A 9,587-nucleotide genomic window follows, 5' to 3' on the forward strand; every position below is an offset into this window, starting at 1 on the left:
CATGGAATCGTATGATCCATCTCTAATAAAAGCTGGGCTGCTTCCATAATCATCCAAAAAAAATAAAAAAATAAAAATCAATCACGCATAAACCACCCAGTCACCTCGTATCATATTGAAACTTTTATTATTATTATTTTTTTTTATGACTGAGGCATGATGGCCCTTTTGCAACTTGATAACTGCTATATTTTGTTGCACATTGTGGTGCAAACCTCTGACCTGTCAATTTTGTCTGCATGCCAAGTTCCCAATTGATCTTTCAAACTTTCTATATTGTTGGAGGGTGTAAACACCCTCTAGGCGACTCCACCCGTTTGTCCATTCCATTCCAATTTATCCAGTAGACTGCCTTTGAATGAAGAAAGGAAGAGCCCTTTCTTCATCTCCTATTTGGCAGCCTAGCGGTGGAACTCTCAGGCCTCATTCGGAAGCAGGATAAGTGCTTCGAGGATAACTTCTTGTTATCCCAATAGGGACAACCAATACCAGGGTAACATGAGATAAGCAGAAACGGCATGAAATTTATGCTTGAAATATGTTTTTTGGTCCCCCTTTAAATGTTGACTAGCGAAGATGGCAATAGTGTCCTTACATTTTAATTATCTTTAACCAATAATGGACTATTGTGGTCTCTTCATTAAATAGTAGGGTTAAAAATGGAGTTTAATGAAATTCCAGGGCCCAAGGGAAGTGGAGTAATGATCCCTGGTTATCCCTGGTTTGACCACATTGTCGGGGATTAGCAGTTCAAACCCAACATTTAGCTAGGCTGGCGGTTATCCCAGGTATAAGGTGTGATAAATGCTTTATCCCATCTCTTATTCCGTTTCCAAACTTGTCATCTCTCTTTTCTGAAGAGAACGGGGACCATCAATTCCAACTCGGATAAGAGAGAAACAACAGAAACTTGAAGAGTATATTAATCAGTTTGCATGAACAGAATCCAAAATTAGGATCCATAGTTCCTTAGTGCTCTTCTTGGATCTTTACATTGCACTTGCCGAAGACTAGGACCGATGAAGACAACCAAATCAATATCGAACGACATAAAGTGGCTAAGATCCTAAATTACAATAATTGGCGATCAAGGTTCCACAATTGGCAGTCCCATTTAGAACACGTATCTTGGCATCTGTCCACTTGGGAAGAGTTGTGGATAGACTCCTGGATTCAACTTGCGGGAACAAGAGTTGTGGATAGACTCCTGGATTCTCGCAGCTTTCTGACTCAAAGCCCAGAGTGTTTGGGGTCGGTGGTGATGGTGATTCTGGTCCCAAACCAGAGACAATGCCACGTTGCTTTAAGATGGATCCAGCATTTCATCCACCTCATGTCCACTAGAATTTTCCTTCAAACTTTTTATTTGTTCCATCCTTTCTTCCCCAGTACCTGAACTAAATGGATCGAATCCAACCCGCTTTTGTTCAGGCGGGTGGACCGGGTCGAGTCAACCTAGTGGGGCGGCTGAGAAGACCACCAACGGCTATGAATTTGTCAACGCTCACTTTTGAAGCGGCGAAATCTATGATTTGACTTCTGAGTATTGAAAAAATTATTATTTAGCTGGCACTTGTTGAAGCTGGTCGGACCAGCGATCCATCCAGCGAGTGTCATGCTGGCATTGGGCAGGCATCCCACAGTCAGAACGTTGAAATCAGCATTTACTCCAAAAACATATAAAATTTTTAATAATAAGATCAAACAGTGTGGAGAGAGAGTTCAAACTCAGGATCTCTACTCTGATACTACGTTAAAATCACTATTTATCCTCAAAACTTAAGCTCATAGGATGACGTAGATTTATTTATATATTTTATATTTTTTTATACAGTGATCTTTGGTGGGCTTCAATAGTCCTTTTTTTGCACCCAAGCTCAAAAGTCCGTGTCAGTAGAACCAAGTGGTGGTATCGAGTGGCATTCTCTACGGTGCATCTTTTGCACATTAGAGTGCTGTGCATGTTTGGATGGATTAACCTATTTTGAAAAAAAAGAGAGCCCTCCCCTGTTTGACCTGCTTGACAGCTACTTGCACATTTGATATTTTAAGGTGAGATCCTAGAAAAATGAATGAGAGCCTTCTATTTCTAAGATGAGCAATTTAGGGGCGAGGCATGGAAAAGATGCATTTGAACTTGGTATTTGTAGTAATAGCAGCTTTCAAAAAAAATCCCTGTATGGAATTTAGTAGAGGATAAGAAAATTGAAACAAGGATAGCTACACCAAGTAAGCTACCCATGCTATAAAATTTTTAGAATAAGCTGAAAATTAAAATAAACTATCTATTTTTTAAAATAACAAAATTATCTTCGATAGATTATAATCTATACGGCGGTATTAATATATCTACTATAATAATATTATTAGAGAATAATTTTTATATTATAAAATATAACAAATATAGTTTTATGGCATATTTTATGTTATGATATTCATATTATGTATATGCTATCTATATTAATATATTCATGTATTGATTTAACTTTATATTTTGAAGCAACTTATATAAATATTAGCATAATGTGACAATCAATATTATCATCATAATATAACATCTTATGGAGAATAAGATTAATACATTGAAAGTATACTATATGTATGCTGCAAATGGCTTTTGATTGGTATAAGGCTGTTATACTCCTGCCAAGATGCTGTTTGTGATTTTTTTCAACTAGTGCTACGGGCCCCAAATCTTATATCAAGAATTTATACCATATGGGGCTATATTTTGCACCAATTGCTGATAGCAATTCGTTGATAGGTAGCCGGTGAGAGATGCCAAAAATGACATATGCCTTTGCCGTGTAATTTCGTTGCACCAGAATTTTATGTTATATATTCCAACTACCCATCCCTTCCTCTAGACGGGAAAAATGGAGGATGTTGTTTGCCGTATTGATTTGTCTTATATATGTATAATGCCGTATAATTGAGAAGATTATCTTCTTTTTGCCGTATAGATTGTCTTCATGGCGTCACATCAAGGCATTTTATGCATTTGCCGTGCTCTAAATGCATCCCCACCTTTTTCTTTATAGCGACGCTGTCTACAATGTGGATTGTCACGTCTCAGGCATTGGGGGACACATTTTATTATTATTATTATTATTATTATTATTATTATTATTATTATAGATAACTTATGACCCAATGGCATGAATAGAATAAAAAATAAATCAAAAAGTAACGGGCCATCCAACGCCCTAAACAGTTCTCTCTCACCAATTTAGATGATTTTTCTAGAATGATTGGCCATAAAAAAAACTACCCAGTCTACAGTTCCATTAGTCTATTTATCGATGTACTTGGGCTTGAAGACAATGTCTCCACTTGCCATGTTTTAAATATCTCGAAGCAGGAGATGGCGGCCACCCATATCACCACTGCACTCTTAGATCCAACCGAGTCACCTTCGAGCAGAATTGTGTTGGCCAGCAGAACGTACCGAGCATGACACAAACCAGCCTAAGCTGCCCTCAGGCTGAAATGTCGGAAATTAGGCACTCACTGGCTACCACCACTTCAGAGTCCGGGCTTCTGATCACAAAATCTGCTCCACCTCTCCTGGCATCAACTAAAACACACTCGTTGAAGTTGACCTTGAGAAAACTCGGAGATGGGAGCTCCTAGATGATGTACGTTGTCTGCAGAACTACAAGAGCAGAGGTAGAGACCCAGATGTTCCAAGCTATCAATGGCCTATCTGATAGACTTTCATGAGTGATTTTTGTAGCCTACGCTCAGGCCCTCTCCATGACGAACCTTAGTGTAGGGCTACTCTTTCCAAACATCCAAATATTTATGGCCAACCAAAAATGGCAAGCAATATATGTTGCCTTGATGGCCACATACCAGGTCTGAAGTATGGCGGCCCACCGTCTAGGTGTCGGGGGAAAGAGACGGACTAGCACCGAGCATCCAATGGGATATTAACAAGCCTTTATATCCTCATGGCTTGATCACATTGGAATAGAATATAGTCCACGAACTCCACCTCGCACTTAAGACATGCGGTTAGATGCTCAGTCTGCACCTTCTCAGAACAAACCTCATCGGTAGCCGACCTCAAGCCACCTTTCAAAGGAATAAGGCTATCCTCGGATAAAGACCGAACCTTCAGATCTAAGCACAGTCCTACCATAGTTGCTGCTCACTCTTAAGAATATTGTAGATGTCTCTTATTCTGACTCTAGGGCTGCAGCACGTGCATCAAACCCTCACAGCACATCATTACTCTTCAGTGTGAATATTTTAGCTCCTTTTAGCTTTCTCACCAAACACAAGCCATTGCAACTTATTTTATTTATGCGACGGTCACATGCCAATAGCCGAGCCATGGTCCTTCACCAAAGAAATGATAGCACGGAATCTTATGATTATCTCAACGTGAATTCTGGAGGTAATTTTGCGTGAGTTCGTAACGTCCTCTAAAGGAAGGGCCTGATATATGTACCGCTTTTTTTTCATATTGACACCCTCAATTTGTTTGCAGAATCCAAAGTATTTAGTTTGCTAAACCCATTGTTCCATGGGATCTAATGAAGTATCCTTGGATCGATAATGACTGCTAAGACAAGCCCATACATGCAAGAAGAGATTAGCAACTTGCTCCATGAACTGAAGTTCTGATTGACCAAAGTTGATGAAGTCTTCCATGTATTAGTAGCAGAAGAGTGCATGTAACATGTCCTTTCCTGTCTTCCTCTTCCATGTATGAGGAAGCATTCTTTCTTGGCTTCAATCATTTGCTAACACACATTTGAACTCTGGTAAATCTTGTTTCCCCTGCACGATTTACCTAGCCAAAGTTTCAATAATTGATCCCTGGCTTGAAATAATTCAAAATAAAAGATGATGCCAACTGCTTGTGCACCCTGTTGGTATAAGATATCAAGTGTACTATTGTGGGATGGGGTTCCGAACTTTAGTCCCACATCGGCTAATCAGCGGAAAAGTCTGTGCCTTATAATGAGGAGGCCTAAAACCTTTCCTCACGAGGCGCCTTTTGAAGGGCAAAACCGTGAGGGTAGGGGCAGTACCTCCGCGGACCCCCGCACTGTTAGGGCCCGGGGCAGTCATTGGGCAAAGACCCTGGGCGATCCCCCTGAGACCCGAAGCGTCAATCCCAGAGCGGACAATACCTCGCGAAGGACGTAGTCGCTTTCCCTGCTCGGCTGGTGTGCGGGCTAGTGCCGAGGTGAAAACCCCGCATCAGATGGCGCTAGAAGGAGGGCCCCGGCCGCGCACTGACCTTCCCGTTGGGGGGGCTGTGTTGTGGGATGGGGTTCCGAACTTTAGTCCCACATCGGCTAATCAGCGGAAAGGTCTGTGCCTTATAATGAGGAGGCCTAAAATCTTTCCTCACGAGGTGCCTTTTGAAGGGCAAAACCGTGAGGGTAGGGGCAGTACCTCCGCGGACCCCCGCGCTGTTAGGGCCTGGGGCAGTCATTGGGCACAGACCCTGGGCGACCCTCCGGAGACCCGAAGCGGCAATCTTAGAGCGGACAATACCTCGCGAGGGACGCAGTCGCTTTCCCTGCTCGGCTAGTGTGCGGGCTGGTGCCGGGGTGAAAACCCCGCATCATGTACTAAATCGAAATCATGAGTTCGATTGGGCCAAATCAGCTAGGAATTAGAATTGTATCTTCGGCGCTGGAAGAAGGATTCACCTTCCTTCACACGAATTCACCATTTCACTTTGAGATATCTGCAGGAGGATGAATGATGGAGTTTGAATCATTTTGTGATCTATGCGATAGATGATCCAATGATGAATTAGTACGAAAGGAGATGAATCCTCCATTTCAGGTAAAAGATACAATCATACAATTGCAACCCATCATGCTAGAGGTCATTAATCATTGAATGCATCTAATGCAACAATTCACATGAGATTCACGTCCGACATACTTTTAATCATCATATACAACTTAGGATTAGTTTATATACAGCTAAGCAAGAGCAAATCCAAGCATCCCTCGTTGCCCACCGGGATAAAACAAGCAATGCTGACTTGTGCCTGTGCTGTATTCCTTGTCCTTTTTCTCTTCTAACGCGGCGCGTTCGCCTCGCGCCATCATGCCAAACTCGCGGAGGATGCGGTCCACCCAAACCGGCCTTTGACAAGATTCACTTAAATTTTCATGAGCCCATTTAACTATACTTAAACTTTATCATCTTTTCTTTAACTTGATTTTTTTTAAAAAAAAGCTATCTTTGCCTTCTTATTTTCATTTTTTCTTTTCACAATTGCGGTTATCTATAGAGCTTGTGTAGTTAATCGCGAGATTTTACATACATACCTACCTATATGTATGTATGTATATAAATATTTATTTAATCATTGCTTATGGCATGTCGATGCCATGAATTGTTTTTTTTTATTTTGGAAAAAAATAATGCGATTCATGGTGTATGCTTAATCCTGTGGACAAATATAATTATAGTCTAATTTGACATTATCAAGCACTCACTCATCAATAAGATATATGTAAAAGCTTGGTCTTTGAATATTTTTAATTTATTCTCATCATTGATTCTTGAGGGAAATTGTCATCAAAGACGAGTTAACCTTTTACGTGGCAGGATGTGATTGGTATAATTGATAATTGGTGCGCAAACTTTTTCTTTGGCTCTAGTGCTGGGTCCCAAGGTATTTTTATTCTTAGGTCATGGAAGGGTGGTGGACCACGAGGAGAAAGGTCCAGCTCTGAAGAATGCGATTCGCGTACATCGCTTACAAGCTGTTGCAAAAGCTATAATGTTTTCACCTATGCGAGGGGAAATTCTTAAAATCCCTTATGCGAGGTGGGTGCTAGAGGCTTCTTAGAGAGAGACTCGGTAGAGATTATTGAGCGAATTCTAAGAAAGGGCCGGAGGAGGCTGATCATCCGATTTTAGATGACATCCGAAGGTTATTGGAAGAGTGTGGTGCCTTTCAGGTTGTACATGTATACCGAAAGATGAACAGAACTGCGGATTTGGTCGCTTTCTTTACTACTCACCATTTCGAAAAGATCCTCTAGATCCGTCATGTATCTGTTTTCCATTTTTGGAATATATTATTTCTCTTGACTCAGATGGCAGCGCTCACGCGAGATTAGTGTGAGCAGCAAATTTGCTAAAAAATAATATTTTTAGTATTTTTTTTATCTTTACATAGAAGAATCTTATGCTGTAAACGGTGATTGGTGCTTTTGTTGAGGATTAGAAAAATTAGATAAAAATGGGGCAAATTACAACAACATTACTTCAAAATTATACAAAAAATTATTTTGATCTTAAAACTTTCAATTCTTCAACCAACCATCATAAGTTATTTTTGGGGTTATAATGTAGCCTAGCCTCCATCTCCAATAATAGAAAGGATACTTCAGAAATATTTTTTTTAAATCACGCGATGATCATATGATAACAATTTTTAATAGACATAGATGATTGCTAATGGAAAAATAACAAACGATGGCTGACTGCAAAAAATTAAAGTTTTGGGATTGAGGTGTTTCTTACGTTGCTATAACTTTTATAAAAAATATAAAATTGTGATAGAGCTACGCAAGCAACACGTTGGCTGGCCGAAGTAGTGTCTTTGGTGGATGTGCAAGGTGGGTCTCACCTGCCTTGCATAATATCTATGGATAGACATGGACATTAATGGAAGGCAAACTCATGCATCCCAAAAAAAAATTTCAATTTATTTGCAAGTTTTTAAGATTATCTTATAAGAATCTTGGACTTGACCTTCCAATCTTTGTATTTTCTATAACAACAACCATTTTCCATCTACATTGGCCTCCAAAAAATCTTGTATTATATGCTCATAAATTCATGAAACAAATACCCATTCCGCATTCTTATTTGGGTCATTGACATTATCCACGTCAACAAGAAACATTATCCAACCAAAGCGTATATGTCGGAATCTCGAGATAAACCTGGATCGATTAGCTCAAGACAGTCATCGAGCAATAAATTAAGCATGCGACATGACATAATTGGCCAACAGTTCGAAAGAATAATCTATACCTTTGTGGGGGAAAAAAAGTAGCAGGATGGCAAAAGGAACCATGACAGCTGACTGACCACACCTCCATTCATGGATTCATCATTCTTGGTGTGGACGTTGACGTGGCATAAACATGAGGGACCCAGTTGATCCATTTTTTTATAGATGTCTCCCATGGTTAAATTGGAAGAGTACCAACCCAGAACACGGTGTCTACTCAAGAGAACTGGTTTATTTATTATCTTTTACGGAAAGGAGATCTTTACAGGTACAGACGTTGTCGTAAGGAATTCACCAAATGGATTTGGTTGGTGAATGAAGAAGATAGTGACTTTAAATTGAAGACTCTTACAGAGAATTAACTAATGAATTTGTTATAATTTAGCCTATATGCGTAGATAAAACCAGCAACTATAGATTGAATACCCTTGGTAAAGGGATTACCATCATTATGCCACCTCTTTGTGGATGTAGGAGAGTGTCGTATACAAGCATCATAGAAAACAATCTTTTGGCGTTCTATAATATTTTTTTGGCTTTGTAGGATAATGCAAGTAGAGTTTCTTGTTGTCATTCAACTCGATTAGAATGCAGGGTTTTTAGGAATGATAGCATAAATTTACAAATACCATCATCCCTTTTCAGCTGATCAAAACAAACCATGTGTTATAGAGCTGTTATGATTTTAGCTTAAGCTGTAGAGATGATCTACTGCATATCTAGTGACTACGGTTCACATGAGTTTTGGGGAAAATAGAAAAAAAAAAAAAAACAACTCACAAACAACTTTAGGAAAAAACCAACATGATTTCATAATACCAAATGCTTTTAATTACATGTTACATTGCTCAATCAAAATGACGCTAATACATTACTCGTTTAATTTTCTCTATGAAATGGCAGTGCTTCTGGCACTGTTTTTCTCGAAAAGAATGTCAATACATCACTAGATTAGATTGAAATCTCTTGACAATACTGAGATACTAGTAATCACCATGCTACTAGTTTTCTATAGATATCATACATAGAGCCAAAACTATAATCTCTACTACGCTGCAGAAGCACTTATTTGGTTTTGCATCTTGCATTCTACAATTTTCAAAATTAAATTTTCCATGTATCCTGCAACCTACCTAGAACATTACGAGCGCCATTTACCTATCTTGATACATACATACATACATATATATACACACATATATACATATATACATACACATATATATACATACGTACCCCCCCTCCCCACACACACACACTCAGATATATATATATATATATATATATATATATATATATATATATATACACACACATACATACATACACATATATGTATATATATACACACATATGTGTGTGTGTATATATATATATAATAGATTGCTTGCATCATATGTTTTGAGTGGTGCCCATAATTAACTAAATTTATTTCTATGTTGTTCGAAATTTAAAAAAAAATACTATAAATCTTGACTTCGTAGCCAAAATTTTCTCATGCATCTAGCTTGTCACATGGTTTGTCTGCCTGAATCAGTGGATCAATAACTAGGAAAATTCAGATTTGGCTCTTGGATTG

The sequence above is a fragment of the Phoenix dactylifera genome, chromosome 18 (assembly GCF_009389715.1).
Source record: "Phoenix dactylifera cultivar Barhee BC4 chromosome 18, palm_55x_up_171113_PBpolish2nd_filt_p, whole genome shotgun sequence".
Taxonomy (NCBI): domain Eukaryota; kingdom Viridiplantae; phylum Streptophyta; class Magnoliopsida; order Arecales; family Arecaceae; genus Phoenix; species Phoenix dactylifera.